Source organism: Plectrocnemia conspersa, unplaced genomic scaffold (genome assembly GCF_051122295.1).
Source record: "Plectrocnemia conspersa isolate PC_06_02 unplaced genomic scaffold, ASM5112229v1 ptg000011l, whole genome shotgun sequence".
NCBI lineage: Eukaryota > Metazoa > Arthropoda > Insecta > Trichoptera > Polycentropodidae > Plectrocnemia > Plectrocnemia conspersa.
Window position 1 is genome coordinate 3,215,834 of NW_028277175.1, and position 17,170 is coordinate 3,233,003.

General features: G+C 26.2%; 1 protein-coding gene across 6 annotated transcripts in view; it reads left to right on the forward strand.

Moving 5' to 3' along the window:
• The window catches only part of Syt7 (Synaptotagmin 7), a 589,787-nt gene that overhangs the window by 22,440 nt on the left and 550,177 nt on the right, over positions 1 to 17,170 (forward strand). For all 6 annotated transcript variants that reach the window (XM_088198058.1, XM_088198052.1, XM_088198055.1 and 3 more), the window contains exon 2: positions 10,892 to 11,112. The gene's annotated coding sequence lies outside the window, so the exon portion shown is untranslated. The remainder of the gene's footprint in view (positions 1 to 10,891; positions 11,113 to 17,170) is intronic.

Here is a 17,170-nt window from a genome sequence, read left to right on the forward strand (position 1 = left end):
TAAGTAAGCAAAACCCAAAAGTTCTTTAAATAAAAATTACTTCTAAGCTTTTTCAAGCAATCCTATGTATGTATTAAATGTCACTCTGTATATTCACACAATGCAAATATTTTATATTGACATTATCTATCTATAAAATAAAAAATACATACACGAACACTAACGTAATGTCAATATGGGTCAGTCATTCTATTTACCCAACTTTATCAAACTTTTACTGCGACCTCCCTGTCCCTCTCCCAGTAGGTTCAATGCGTTGATTGCTGTTCAAATATTCAATAAGCAAACCGTAAAAGCGATAGGCGTGTTTGAATTTATACGTATATCGAGAAACAGGTGTCACGCAAGCGTAAGTCGAGACACAACATAAAATACATCAAAACAACAATATGCCACGCGAAGGTCGCGTATAGAATATTTTTAACACGCGATATTTGCCCAGATTCGCTTCTCGTTTTACCATGTGTAAGAATGAGGGATGATGATATGGGTGATGGAGAAGGGAAAATAATAAGCGCAAAGGGATCAAATCGGAGGGCTAATAGGCTCAAATAATAAGGGTCGAATTGTGCGTGGTCCGCGAAGCGCCCGGGCGTATAAAAGGGTCAGTTTTGTGGTTTATATTGTGGGTTAAGACAGTTTTCTTGTGATATGAGATTGATTCGTGGGATTGGTGGATTGAATTTGATGGGAGGTCAATTTGTTATTCGTATAAAATGTTTTGCGGTGTATGAATTTCTATTTTAAGGTACAATAATACTAATAATGTATTATTCTATATATTTTAACAAAAAACAAGCTCTTTCATAATACAGAAATCTCTTGATTATATAAATATATATGATATGTATATACCAATATATTTACGAAACGTAGACAAACTTTGCCACTGTTTCTCTAAAGTGAACAGGGCAGTAATGTAGATATTAAGAAGTAAATATCTGGGTTCACATCTAGACTCTATGCTTAAATTTAATAAACATATTTAGTAACTCTGCTCTAAAAGGCTTACCGCCATTGCGGTCTTAGACCGATATTAAAAAAAAAGCTCGCTTACAAAAAATAAAAATAATATACACACAATCAGACCTATTTTCTAGTAATACAATTTTTTTCTAAGACGCAGGTAATCCAAAATGAATCTCTATAAAATAATATGTAATACAATAAATATGCTTTTAAATATCATCCTAACAATTATTGTCATTAAAAGTATTATAAAAAGACTTTTGAAAAGGGTTTTTCGTAGGGTTGCCGAATCAAAAGTAGATCAATCCAACATCATAAAACAATTTCTTTTCTCCCGTTTTTAACCATCAACATATCCAGCATACAATGTGCTAAAATACAAAAATACTGATTCAAACAAATACGTGGATTAAGGCTTTGTGTTTATCATGGCAACTATATTTATTTGACAAAAAAATCTTAGATCAAAATCTAGTTTCAAAGAAAATATCGCATTATGAAAAAATAAGTAAATTTGAAGGTGCTCTCTAATCAGACTAAAATAACTACTTATTATTAAATAATATTAAGATTCATTATTAATTAAACTTTTAAAGTCTGTAAGGTCAAGACTGTCCACTTAAAGGCTACAGGTTCAGATCCAGCAGCAGACTCGAATTTTTATTTTTTAAAATATGCTATTATTAAAAACCAGTCTTTGCAGCAAATTAACATTTATTAACAATACATTTCAATAAACATTTTTAATTAATTGTATAGATGTCACTGATTTACAAACTCAAAAGTCGGTTGGTTAATACTTAAATGTAGATGTTCATTATGTCTGATTAACTTATCCTTTTGTAATAGATTAAGCCCTTGGTTTTTAGGTTACAGAAAGAAAATTAAAAAATCAGTGAATATTATTAAAAATCTTATAATTTGCATAATTTATTATTGAGATTTTGGATCATGAATTAGGATTGGATTTAGATTGCGAAAAGTTTATTTATTTATTAGTATGATTACTTATTATCATAATTAATTTACCGATAGTGTTGATATTATTTTGTAATTCTAAATTTAATACAGTATATTTTTCTGTATAATTAGTCAAAAATACAATAGAAAAGACAATGGGTGTTAAAATATTCTAAACCAAATGTCATGATCATTTTATGTGCCGAAGGAAGAAAAAAATTGTTTGAGGACACTACATAATAAATCATATTGTTACAATCTAACTAATTATATAAGTATCTAAATCATTAGAAAAATAATTGTCGTAGAAAGTTGCAGTAAAATGTTTTGTTTGAAAAAAACAATAATGCTGGAGAGTTTCACTCGCAAGTTTTTAATGAGAAAAACAAACAAAAATACAAAATTTGAGAATTATAGTATAGTTCTATAATATGACCGTAAAATTAGCAGTATTATATTATACTCTTAACTATATAACATTTTAAATTCATACATGCAATTAACAAGTCTTCTAACTTCTATAAAAAAAAAACATTTTTAATTTAACGTAAAAATAAAAATTGAACTATATATTATATAATATAATTATTATTATATTACGCAATAAACTACGATGTTTTTTTACCACGTGCACGGTCATTAGCGTTCGATAATCAATTTAAAAAAAATACTTGCACGCACCGCTTCCGTAACTAATCAACTGATATTTAGCTCTTATCTACTGAGCTGTACACACGAGCAATTAACTAACGACCGTCGAGCGAAACGTTTTAATGACCAATTTTATTTATTATCATTTTAAAAGTGGGACTCAAGTGCTTAGAAACAAATTAAAAAAATATTAGTATTTATTTTTTTAGGTAGGATCTATTAAAAATATGTTTTTTATACAATTTTTTATACAAACAAATTTAAATTATATAAAACAGATATGATTAAGAATGGTTTAATAATTCGATTTTATATTTATTTTTTGCTTCCAAAATTATTTATTTATAAAAAAATAAAAATACACTTTACGTGTTTTCGCTATTGTTGAATTTATGAGGCGTCCAATTTGTTCGCAATTTAGAGGTATCGTCTCTTTTGATTGTCGTTAAAAAAGGGGCGAAAATTTGTCGCTCTCAACGTGAAGGGCTGAAGTGTGTGTTTAGTAGGCACACACATATATTTTCAAAAGGACACCCGCATTTGACCTGGAAGGAAAGTTACTACTACCTTACATAATAAATAAACTTGACAAAATGGCCGCCGCGTGCTTTAAGTGTGCTTTTTTATGTGAACAACAAACTTGTTTATCAGCTTCAGCGTGTGTAAACAACAAAGTACAAAATTTAAATTTTTTTGGTCCAGATACTTCCACAAAATAATTTTAATTGTACCATCAGATGTGATGATCTTTATGATCTTTAGACATCGTCAATGTTGTTTTAAAAAAATTGGTAAAAAAATCAATAACACAAAAATATTTTTTACGATTCACTACTAAAGATTCTTAATATTTTTTTACCATTATCATTATTGTTTTTTTCAGATATTTTGATAAGGTTTTTCGTTGTAGTTAATTTTATTATTTTTACGGTAACGCAGTTATTTTTTGGGTAATCTCAGAATGTATTGCTTGGAATGTAAATATTTCATTAAAAATTATTATTATTATAAAATCTATATAAATTATATAGAGCACATATTTATATAGCTTTTATAATAATAATAATTATATTAGCTCACTTAAGATATATTTTGATAAAATGCAGGATATATAAAAAATATTAAAAGAAATTTTAAGTACTCCATAAATATTATATGAAAAATCTTTGAAAAAAAGGCTAAGAAAAAAAATGCCAATATATGGATCGCTAAATTAAATAAATCAAATAAATATTTACCAAACATATTCACTTTAAAAGATAATAAAAAGAATAAGAAACCCTTAACAATTGAATTTTTTAACGAAAATGGATCAGAGATGATAGAAAAAAAGCTTAAGCTTCAGGCGATCACTTACATAATACATTTAAATAAATTTTTAGACACTTGTGAAAATGATCAGAATAGTGACAATGAAATTTACAATATTTTAACTGCACCGCAATAAACAAAAAAAACAGATTAAAAAATTCTAAATAAAATAAGTGAAATAGATAATAAAAAATATAATAATACCAACATGACATATGTAACCTAATAAGCAGAAAGTTATAAAATAATTTCCAGTAAAAGTCATCAGATAAATTCAACCCAAAAATAAGATTAATCTACTTTTTAACCCAGTAAAAGGTTGCTCAAATTATAATTTAATTTAAACCAGGAAAAGAACCAGATAATACTGTATTTTATAAGCCGATAAGTATTTTACCAGTTATATGAAATACCGGTAATAAAGAAATTGAACCTTTAACAAATCATCAAAGTGCATTTAGAAGTCATATTATTTTTTTCGGTAATTTTTTTTATCTGCTTTAATTTGAAGCAATAATTCAAATTAAGCCTTTCATTATCTTATATGTAATATAGTTTTCAATACGTCACTGTTTTACATCTTCATTGTTCTCGATTGAACCTGATACTATTGCCAACCAAAAAATCTCTAAAAAACATTTTCCACCCACTCCGAAAATTGAAACACTCAAATATGTATTTCACACGAACAAAGTATTAACAAACTGTGTCTGCACCATTTTAATTGGATTATATAATCCGCACTATGTGAAATGTAAATTTATCACATAAAATTGTACACAAGCTTATCAAAATACAACACGTATGTTCTACTCATATCCATGTATAATAGTATGTATAGAAACGTGGGACTAAAATGTATTGACTTGATAAAACTAACGAATTTACTGCACCCGAACGTGTGTACAATATTGACAAACGTTATCGGAAATTATTATCGAAGGCTGTGCCATTTTTTCAACCCTTCGACCTTAACCTTATTTATGTATTGTTAACCCTTTCGTGGTTAAATTGAGTGAGGTAAAATTATACGCCCGTTATGAGTTCAGATGAACGAGCACGGCTGATATATTGATTTTCATTAGATACATAATCACTTCCGAGATGTTTAAATATATAAATTTATTACATATTCATATGCCGATCAAGAAAGCTTAATTTAAAATTAAATTTTCTTAAGAATATAGTAACTTTTAGCTATATAATACTGGTATTACACAAGCATTTCATTTCGACATGATTATCGAATATGTATTGTATAATATATTATGTATCAATAAATTTGTAAGAGATAACTTTATTCTAAATATAGATAATTTTATATATATGTAAGGCATGAGAATAGGTCAATTTTTGAAATGTTAGATCTTTCTATATGATTTTTACTAATATAAAAGGTTAAATGGATAGATTATCATGTACTTAATTATGAGTTTTAGATTTAAAATTTATAGAGGTGAACAATGTTTAAAGTAAAACGTTGCCTTAACAACATCATGATAGGTCTCAAATATTTTAAGATGAAAAAACTGCATTTAAATATAGGGGGTTTGTAAGAGAAAATTCTTTATGATTATCTGACAAATATATACATAATTTTATAAACATACTATACATGTAACTAATTACTATAACCAAACTAATGTTTACAATTTGTTATTAGCTATATATTTATAAAAAATAATATTATGAAAAAAAACGTTAGTAGTTACAAGTATTAAAAAAAAAAAAACTAATTACAATTTTAGCAAAAAAAAAAACAAAAACCTAGGTGATAATTTGAGTACATTTTACTGAAAATCTGGAAGCATTGATCTTTTGTCTTTAGCTTTTAAAGCAATATATGCTATAGAAGTTTGTGCTTGTATTTAAATTTTGGATTGTTTTTATCGTAGTAATTAGTGTGAGATATTTTAATAATATTTTCTGATATAAAAATTATTGTATTTTTTAATTGTAAATATTTGAAGGCTGCATTTTTTAAAACTTAGTAATTTTCGAGCTTTATTTTGAATGATTTTTAATTAAAAAAAAATAATATTACTGTCACACTAACCAGGCATATGTTAAAATGGGTCTTAGTTATTGTTGATACATTGAGAAAAAATATATATAATATTAAATATTGGTCTAAGGGTTCCAATGGCCGCAAGCTCTTAAAAATATATTGCATTTAAAACCGTTAATGATTCACTAAAATCAACTATAAATAATTAAAAAAAAAATTAATATTATATAATTGTTTTACTTTGATCATGTTTCTTATTTTTATTATTAATTCTTTGCAAATTCATCAATAAATATTAAAGAAATTATTTAGTTATTAATGTAATATAATTATTTCTAAATATACGCGTATTATATTCATAATTTTAATTTATCAAATTGTAGCCGCAGAATTAGTTATACTCATGCGGAATTATGTCAATAAATTCTTAAAAAAACCGTCATACCATACTGTGTCAAAAGCTTTTTCTATATCTAACATTAAAAGACCAAATTTAATTAACATAAAGAGGCAGATTTTGACTATACAAAAAAATTGTCTTAAATAAGTCTTCTAGTGAACATAATAAAAATAATAATAAAATAATAAATAATAAAAATGATAATAATTAAACTCATTTTTAAAGCAAATATTCAATTACTAATGCTTGTTTAATATATTAGATAAATAGTATTTGATTTAGAGATAATAAATTTTACATATCCTATTCATCCATATGCTCTTAAGACCATTTATCATTAAAATCTAACCTTTTTATGCAGACTGATAAATTGAGCTCGGCGTGACAGTTGCAAAATATCATGTTAATTAATCGTTGTTTTATGTGAAATTTTCTGCCATATGAAAGCGCACGCTATTCACAAAAATGTAAAGGCTCATTTACACACACACACACACACGAAAGCCACATTAATTATCCAAGAACCGAATAATATCTTATCAAAAAACTCGATCGCTTTCGGCACATTTCGTGATTATGGGCGAGGCTGACGGATTCAAGTTTTATTTTCGATATTGTGACTCGAATACGTTCTGTGCGTTTTGGAAAAAAATCGGTAATAGCTAATGCCTAAATTTGTCAAAGGCATTCAAACTTTGGGGAAAAGTGTATTAAGAATCGGGGAGATATCTTCGATATTGAATTCCATGCGAATGCCCAAGTCTTTGAGAAATTTCTTAGAAATGTTTTTTCAACTTAATTAGTTGTATTGTAGTCCGTATATATAGGAAGTAAGCCATATTATTGTTACAACAACAACATCAAAAAAACAATGTTTTTAATAATAATATAATACGATCAATGAAATCTTTAACGTAAGAAAAAAATATATAAGAAAAAGGTTACTTACATATTTCGAAATGATGCGAATATTGTTGTAGGTTCAAATTAAAATAAATTTTAAATATGTATTAAAGTTGTTATGTATTAAGAGTGCAATAAGTTATCTCGTATATAATATAGTAATAAGCACAAGATTTTTTAAATTATTATAGCACTGTCTGTCGTCTTACTATAGCGACACTCCGTAGCAAAAGTATGCAAAAGTATGAGTATGGCGTTCACTTTTTGTTTCGTATTACATTGCATTTTGCAATCGTGAAATTGAACATGTATAGAAAAAAAACTCATAGTTAGGTAATTGTATTAAAAACACATTATTTTTAGCGCAAATACAAAAAATTTTTCAGATGTATTTACAAAATAATATATGTAAATATTTATATGTGAAATTACGCACTGATAAAAATAATAAATATTTCCTGATATTTGTGACTTTAACGTATAAAAGTATAATAAAATATTATGATCTAATCTACAATAAAATAATAATATTTTTAACCATAATGTACATATTTATTCAAAATTACGTTTTACCATGTACAGCTCAATATGTTTAGATACATAATCCGTAACGCAATAAATATTAGCATTAGCATTGAATTGCCGTCAGGTATAATATTGTAATAATAATTTACATATTAAAATGTGTTTTGTGAAAGAAAATATTATATTATAATATAATATTATAACAACGGCAAAGCACGAACATCCTCGAACACAAAGTAAAGCAATAAAGATATAATTCAGAAAATGGTTCGATTTATAAAAGCAATTAAGATGTTTGGATACGATAAAATTATTCTTGAAAACGTATTTACAGAATGCAGATTTGTGTCGATAATTCAAGTGTTGCTATGAAAAGTAAGAAAATTAATAGATTAAAAAACGTAATAGATTATAATTTGATAAATCGAATTATATATTGAAAGCATGAATGAAATTTAAACTATGCAGGAAAATTTAAAGCAATATATTTATTTTTTAAAACTATGATTTATGATAATTAAATAATTTGTTTTGTGCATATATCTAAAGGGTTTCTTCTTCAAAAAAATATACAGAACAACATTAATGAAAAATTCGCTTCCTTTTATATATATGTATGTATGTATATTGAAACATTTTTAAATGTTATGGGCTTATTATTAAAACGTTACATGCTATTAAAAACGCGATATTGCATTAACAAAAAATTAATTAATCTATCACTAAATAAATCGATAGCTTGATATGTTGTCCATAATAAAAAGGGATAAAAACAAATAAAAAGAGTTTAAAAGAATACTAAAAATCTTGGCACGCCAAGGCTATTATGTGTATTAAAAATACATGTAATAGACTCGGCAACGCCAGGACTAAACACTTGAAGATTGGGTGACGTCTTTTAGTTCGATGAATAAACCTTTAAAAAGAATTTAAATCTACGCTTGCCTGTTTTATTTAATATAACCAGAGTTAAAAGGTTAATTATTTATTTAAAATATTTACTGTATAAGATTGCATTTATTAAGTAGTTTAAGCATAACATTTATTATTTTTAATATTGCGTCAAAACAATAGCTACTTAACAAATTACATTGGATATTTATTTAAAAAAAATGTGAATAGTATAAAAAAAATTTAAAATTATAAAATAATGATGCTGTATGTGATGTAAAGTGAGTTTTATTATCTATTTTCACCGTAAATTTATATGGTTATAAAAAAAAGTACATTTTAATAAGATTACTTTATCTATAACTTCAAATTTTCGTTGTTATTTTGATAAAAATTTTAATTTTCTGAATAAATTGTGTTTGAAATATTAAATAATGTTTATGAAACTAGATTACCTTTATTAGGATTTCCAAGAAAACTAATTTAAGCACAATTGTAAAATTTTTAAATTTGCGGTTTCAGATATGAAAAAAAAGAATCAAAAAAGTTTTACCAAGAATATTTTTTTATGTTTATATATGTATATTATATTAAATATACGATTTTATATATTTCTATTTATTTTTTTAGGATCTTAAGTTGCCAGTGGTAAAAAAATTTTAAAACTATGTAATATGTATAATATTTAGCAAACAATATGAACTGGTTACATACAAAGCCACTGAAATGACAATATTTAAGAACACAGACCCTTGCCAACACGCAATCTTGTAAAGTGGCTCTGCTCCCTTAAGGAGTGTCATACTTCCTGGAAGTAGCTATATTGATTGCAGTCTCAATGAAGAGCATCATTGAAGACATTTCGGCTTTCGTTTTAAGACGTGATTAGGTAAAGCGTCGTGCCGTCTTTGGGGAAGTCCTCAATGGGGACGGCAGGCCAAAGATAGGGGGTTGGTAAACAAAGAAATGGATTTAAAAAACCCCGGCACTAGACTAACAAAAAATAAAGTGTTTTCTGCCTTGTCACGACCGAATATTAATAAAAAAAAGGCAAAAAGAAGTATAAAAAAATTATTAAATGCACAAAAGTATGACTTCAATGTATATTAATATAAGTATTTTTTGAGCACTATTTAAATTTACATTTCTTTGTAAATATATAAAAAAAAATAGTAGACAACAAAATTGTCTGTTTCCACTCCGTAACATCATATTGGCAAGATGACCGAGAGTAGAAAAGAGCGAAGTAGTTCCCCCTTCATCTTAAAATTTGTACATAGCGTATTCACAAAATTTTTAAAACACAATTTCACCTCAAATTTTCTCCGGATAATTTTAATTTGCGACAAGTGTTGCCGAGTACCGATCAAGAGATATAAGAAGGCCGAGGAAGCAGCTGTTCTCCACTTTACATCAAACCCAAAAGAAATTCGATAACACGATCCGATCTTCAGAGACGATTTAATGACTAAACGATGCAAAAAAGCTATGAGAAAAACCCTTTTTTATAATTATTGCAAAAAATGATATCATTTTTAAAATGTTAATAGTTTATAAATAAAATCATTTTCAGTAAAAGGTTCACATAAAAAAAATTGTGAAAATATTTTAAATTATCTGTAGATATTTTAATAGGTAATATATTTACAAGCAGTTGGTAAATATCATTTTAAATAGTGGTATAGTAAAAATATTCGTCACACATTTTATAATAGTACAAGTATTTTTCCGTTTTCAACGTGAATAATAAATAAAAAAAGGTTGAAAGCCTCTACTATAATGGATTCCTTTTAGTAAATATTTACAAATACGGTCAATACAACTATCCGATTTCAACAAGTCTCTCTTTGCCATATTTACAAGCATTTAGGGGTTGGTTTACAACGAAAGAGTTTCGGACAGTTACTCGATGTAAATTCACAGCATTTGTAGTACACTTTAAAATAATAATGTTGCTCAATAAAACTGCGAATCCCAAGTTATCGCGAGAAAATAATATAATACATGTTTGTTATTAGTTAATAGTATGCTAATGAATATTGCAGATGTAATTAATACAAATGTCAGGAATATTATATATTATAACACATGTATTATATATAATATTTTTGTCAAAGCTTTATAAAGAAGATTAGATATTGTTGTTTTAAGTTTATTTAAGACATGAATTACTTTTTAATAAAAAATAGACTATATTAAGATTTTAGGTTAATTTTTTTTTGACTTACGTGTATATTAAGGTTAATTTAACCGTTGTTATTTTATTTTTCTAGGTTGTTTCCGCTGGTCGGTAAAAGCGGAACAAGCGTGATAAACGGCCGTTTCCAGTGTCTGAATTAGGGGTGAAAAATAATTGTTATTAATAAATTAATGCCTAGCGGGGGGCTTAATTATTACCAAATATATAAGTGTTGTGATTGTGTGCATTATTTATTCTACTCGAGTGCTATGTTAGAAAAAGCTACATAGGAATCACTGAGCTGCGAACTAATCGGTAAGTGAGTTTTGATTTATAACACCATTCCCAAAATAATAATCTTAATTGGACATTAACCATAACAATAAACCGTTACGTTGCGTTATGACGTCGTATATATTTTTTCCTTCCACTATATGGTTCATGCATTCTTAAACAATTTTCGGTAGTCTCTTTTTTTTCCCTTCTATCTTTCGATCACGTACGGAATACTCGTGTATTATTCAATACAAGATAGCCCAAATATTGACTTTCGTTCGACCATAACATATTCCATTATAATGTTTTATTATCATCGAAAAATCATATAAAAAGCAAACATTAAAGCGATGTAAACATACCCACGACTGTTTGTCGAAAAGCGACTTTAATAAATAAAAAGGGTCTGATATAAACAGTTAGGTTTTACATTCATTAAAAACTCTGTCAATAATATATTTAAAGAAAAATAGCATATTATCAGCATTTATGAAAAATATTTTTAATTATAAAGTTATGTTTACTATATTAATTTTATGATTCATGTAAAAATCGATCAAATAGAATAAAACTAAATTTGGAAAATAAATAATTAATATTTTCATATGTATGTTTATAATGTTTGCAAAATTTTTAGCAATTCCTTATAATGTTTCACAAATATTTATGCTTCTCATAATTTATTGATATAATTTTTTATTTAGTTTCTCCTGTGAAAAAGTTTTAGATTGTATACAGTCAAATTATTATAAACGCTTATAACTAGAATACAGAAAAATACATACATAAAAATTAAGTGCTTTTTGATTTTTAATACCATTTAGTCTATAATATGCATTAAAAAAAACATTAATTAATAATTAAAATTATTTTATACCTGTAGCTACTAAAAAAACATTTATCCCTTTAAAGCAATATGTGTTTGGGCATTATTTGTTTATACTTTAATTTAAATTAAGTCTTATCGTATTAACCAATTCTGACGATAAGCGAATAGTAAATTTTAGAATCATTTTGGCAATAGTTTTTTATTTTTGCTATAATAAATGTTTTTATCAAAGTTATCAAGGTTATTATACAATAGAATCGTATGTAACCACTTATTTTAAATTACTTGAAAACTAAAAAAAAATCAGTAATTTATTTTGTTTAGCTATAAGTTATTGAAGCTTTAATTTTATATTTAAATAAAATTTAACTTAAAAGACTTTGTTTTTACCAACAAATTAACCACTGCTAATGATCTGGTTCAATAACCTCACATTCTTTCATTTAAAATAAATTCGCATAGCAAGGAATAAATTATTATTGAAACGTGTTTCACATTAATCAAATTGCAGGTAAATATTTACACGTGTAGCGCATTAATATGTTATTATTATTATTCACACCTGTATCAAATTATATTTTTATTATAAATATGGCGGGATTAAATAGATAAAATCGTATTATTTCGTTAAAAAATGCGCAATTTTTTTATGTATATTGCTATTTATCATATTATTTTCACTGACTTAAGTAATTTAAAATACATAAAGATTTTATAAAATTTAATTATTGCTTTTAGTTAAAAAATATATATGAAAGTTACTCCATACCTAGCAAGCGTATGTTGATACCAGTCTAATTAGTTTATTTGGTATAAAAAAATGTAAATGCGCTTTTTCTGTTAAATATTGCTTTAAAAATCACGAAATTTTATTTAAGTTAAATTATAATTATATTATAATCAATATCATAGGTGACTATTACATTTTTTCTAATATATATATAAAAAACTTTTATTTTGTTTAGAATTTAATTCAGAAATTTTAGGCCATTTTAGGTGAGTTAGACCTTTTGTCAAAACGAGCTGTTATTTTCTTTTCTAAAGTACGAAATTACGTGGCGCAGTTGGTTGAATCTCCTACATCCATAGTTAATTGTATTAGCTATTTTCCTCCTAATAGGCAAAGTTATGTGTTATACAATACATTAAAATGCTTTGTTATTGTCAATACAAGAAACGCACGGAATCTTACATTTAAAAGTTTTTCGCAAAATACCTTTCATTACATTTGACAAATATTTTTTTTAAATAATTGCGCTAGTCGTATTTTCAAGTTCTTAAATACATATTCTTGCAAATTATAAATAATTAATACAGTTATGAACGTACTGGTAATATAATACTACATTTAACATAGTAGTTATTTTAAATTATTATTCATACAAAAACATAGTTTAAACTGATGGATAAGCTATTGAAAATGTGTTTTAGTAACATAATAATAAAATAAATATTATTTTGAAACACGATTTACTATCATGAAAACATGTTTTTTATGATTTTCAATTATTTTTAACATATACGACACATTTATGAGATTATCGATCAGTTTTGTATATACGTAGAAGATTTTTTTTCGCGTTTCAATTCAATAAGACGAACAATGGCGACGAGGAAAATCCGAAAAACTCGTTAAAATTTACAATGATTGAATTAGGGATAAGAATTTTTTTATATGAAAATATATTTTATTTATATTTTTGGACACGTCTATTAAATTTATTTGTAGCAGTATTGCCAACATTTTAACTTAATATAAACGAATGTTATTAGAAGATAATTTAATGTCATCACTAGTCTTTGAAAATAATTTTCTAATTAAAAACCCTATCGTCTAAGTACCCCTTATGTTACTTTCTTGTTCGTAACTCGGTCACGTTAATTACATATATTAATTTTGCATTTACGATCCGCCCCTGTACGGCACGCGCGCTTGCCTGAAATTTTGAGAACTTTAAACATTTCCCTTCATGTACGTATAGCGCGCGTGACACGCTTAATGCTATTCTTGTGTGTAAAACGAGTTTTTTATAATGGCCTGTATATATTTTATATATTTTTTTGAATTTTTCATGTACTTGCCTTCTTTTATCCGGCTGAAAAGTAAGTAATGCGTTCTGTCTTTCGCAGTGAATATAATATAGAAGTTTTATGTGCGTAATAAATAACTAAGATGCAAAATGATACACAGTTCAAAAATTCTGTTATTTTAGCAAAATATAGAGAGCTTGTTTTACTTTTTATTAGTTCAACAATATTATCTTTATGTCTTTTTTGAAATATTAAAAGTTCTCAAACCACAACCTATTTTTGATGTTATTATTACTATCCATATGGCAAAAGTAATATTTTGCATTTATTTTTGTGATGATCTACATAGGTAAGTCATATAAAAATGTCGGTGCCTAATAGTATAATAATAATATTTTTATAGCTTAATATGGTTGTGCTTTGTCAAGGTAAAATATAACCCTTTTCATGTTCATTAAAAATTCATGTCTGTATTTTTGCCGGGCAATGCTTAATTTTGTTAATTGTTCACAGTTACATTTAGCGGTAATTTTTTAGTTAAATTACAGAAGCTCATAATACACGCTACCTTTTATATCCCAATGACCTTTTAAAGTGCTTAATTGGACTATCTGAAAATTCGTTTAATGCTCCTATTTTTTTAAGCACGCAAGTAAATATGTTTAAACACTAACAGTCGGCTATCGATACTATTGGTACCAACAATAATCGTTACGTCTTGTGAAAAGGTTCTTAAAACTGATATAAATGTATCTCTCGAATTTTCTAAATGTTACATTTTTTGTTGGCATTAAAAACACATCAGCTATATAGTTTTAAAGCATTTGTAACTCATAATACCTTCACTAAACTAGTATCAAGCACAGCAACATAAATCGCACATTCCATATAATAACTATGTTGTCATGTATTGTATAACATATTCAAATCTTCCGTTACACATGACAAAAAGTTTGATATTATCTGTATTTTCCCATAAATATTTGGCATTTGTCAAAAGTTCATAGATTATAAAGCAAGTTTATCAGTATTATTTAAGCCAAAACTTTGCAGTACTTAATAACTTATGTCAAGAAATTATTTTTAAGTTTGCAAGACTCGTTAAAAAGGGTCGTAAATTAAAAGTTTAAAAAAAAATTGTCTCAACATACAAAGAGCGGTTATCGGTATCCGAGCGGACGCCCATTACCGGTATGTATTAGCATTTTCGAACAAGTTTAAGGTCGAAATAGCTGCATTTTTTGATTTTAAATTATATTACACATTATAATTTATAGTTAATTATGTAGTTGTCACTGATTTCCAGATATTAAGTTTGGTGGTCTATACTGACTTTGAGTATTCATTATTAAGGACGGAATAGCGTAGGCCGTAACGGTTGCAGGTTCGAATCCCGGAACTCAGATTTTTATTTAAAAAAAAGCGCTATTATTAAAAACCGGCCCAAATAAATTATATTACGCATAATAGTTTAAAATTATTACTATAGATGTCACCCATTCTTAGATTTTCAGTCTGGTAGTTGATACTTATATGTAGGTATTCAATATATCAAATTTACTCCGTTGTAACGCATTGGGCTTAATCCTGTCTGGTTACAACGGAGGATTTAATAAAAATAAAAAATATCCGACCTTTTGTTGGTACAGATTTATCCCATTATAACACGTTGAGTTCACGCCTTATATCTTACAACGAAATATTAAATAAGAAAAAAATAGTAATAATTAATAAAATATATAATATCCCCGTATTACATATTTAAGGAATTGATAAAATCACAAAATGTAATGATTTTGTATAACTATACACTCTAAAGAGCTTATTAAGATGTTTGTTAGATTAAAACAAAGAGTCTGGTTCCGCCCCCAATTTTCGGTATTGCTCAAAGGATTAATGAAAAGCACAGTAAATATTTTTTTATTAACTCGTAAAGTCGAAGCCATTTTGAATGAATATATTTAATTAAATAATTTAATAGTCAATAAATATATATAAAAAAAACTATATGTAACTTTAAAATATAAATTGTATTATATTATATTTAAATATTTTTGTTTTTATATTTATTTAAATATTACCCCATTTTTTTTTGTTTGATTTTTTTATTATTTTTTTTAATTGAATGGAATTTACTTGATATTAATTCAAGAATTGTTTTATCAATATATTATTTTATTATTATATATAAATATTTATATATATATTATATATTATATTATATATAAATATTTATATAATATTAATGTAATATTTGAAGTTTGTTTTATTGATAATAGTATTAATTTTAAAATCTAATTTTATATAATTTTAGAATACATGTCCAGACGTTATGGAGCTACTAGTAAAATACAGATGTCCTATACGTGTGGACAAAGGACTCCAAAGGGTCAAAAGCTAAAGCAAAGCAATTGCTTACACTTCTCTCAACCGATATATTCCAGCTTAGCAGTACAAATCGTGAATCTTTTATTTCTACAATCTTGTCATAAATAACCTTAAAATGTCACACAATTGATATTTTTTCGGTCAACAGAAAATATCTTTAATGACATTTTGAAAACCTTTGTGTTTCAAACTAAAGGCAAATTTTCATTATAAACATTACAGAAGACTTTGATTGTCACATTTGCAAAATTGCCTTCAATCAGTTTATTCATGGTTTTTAGAATCATAAAAATACGTCAGAGTATTATTTACTTCATGGGGTAGATATTTTTAAAGATATGTGCATTCAAATAAATAAATAAATTATTTGTGCATTACAATAATATAAAATAGCATTAAATAAATATATTTATGTTATGTGAAAATATTAAATTGAGCAATATTTTATGTGTAGTGCGATTTAAATAAAATAATAAGTGCATTAAAATAAATAATCTGTGCATTAGCGTTAGTGTAGCTAACGATCAAAGTTAAGCAGCGTTGGGCCTGGTCGGTACTTGGATAGGTGACCGCTCGGTGACACACCGGGTGTCGTCGGCCATAATGCGGCAAGTTATTAGTTAACTATAACAAGTTTTTCATTTAACTGTTAGATAGGTTAAGTGCGACTGTAGGTTGCGTATCGCTGGTTTAAAACAGTATTAAAAAGGCATTAGAATTAACAACAAGCTTGCCAATGAGGAGATAGAAAATAATATCTAAAATGGTTTTAAAAAAAATATTTTTATTGTATAATATCATTCAGATTTGTGATAAAAAAATCTAGCAATAACGCGAAATTTTTGTTAT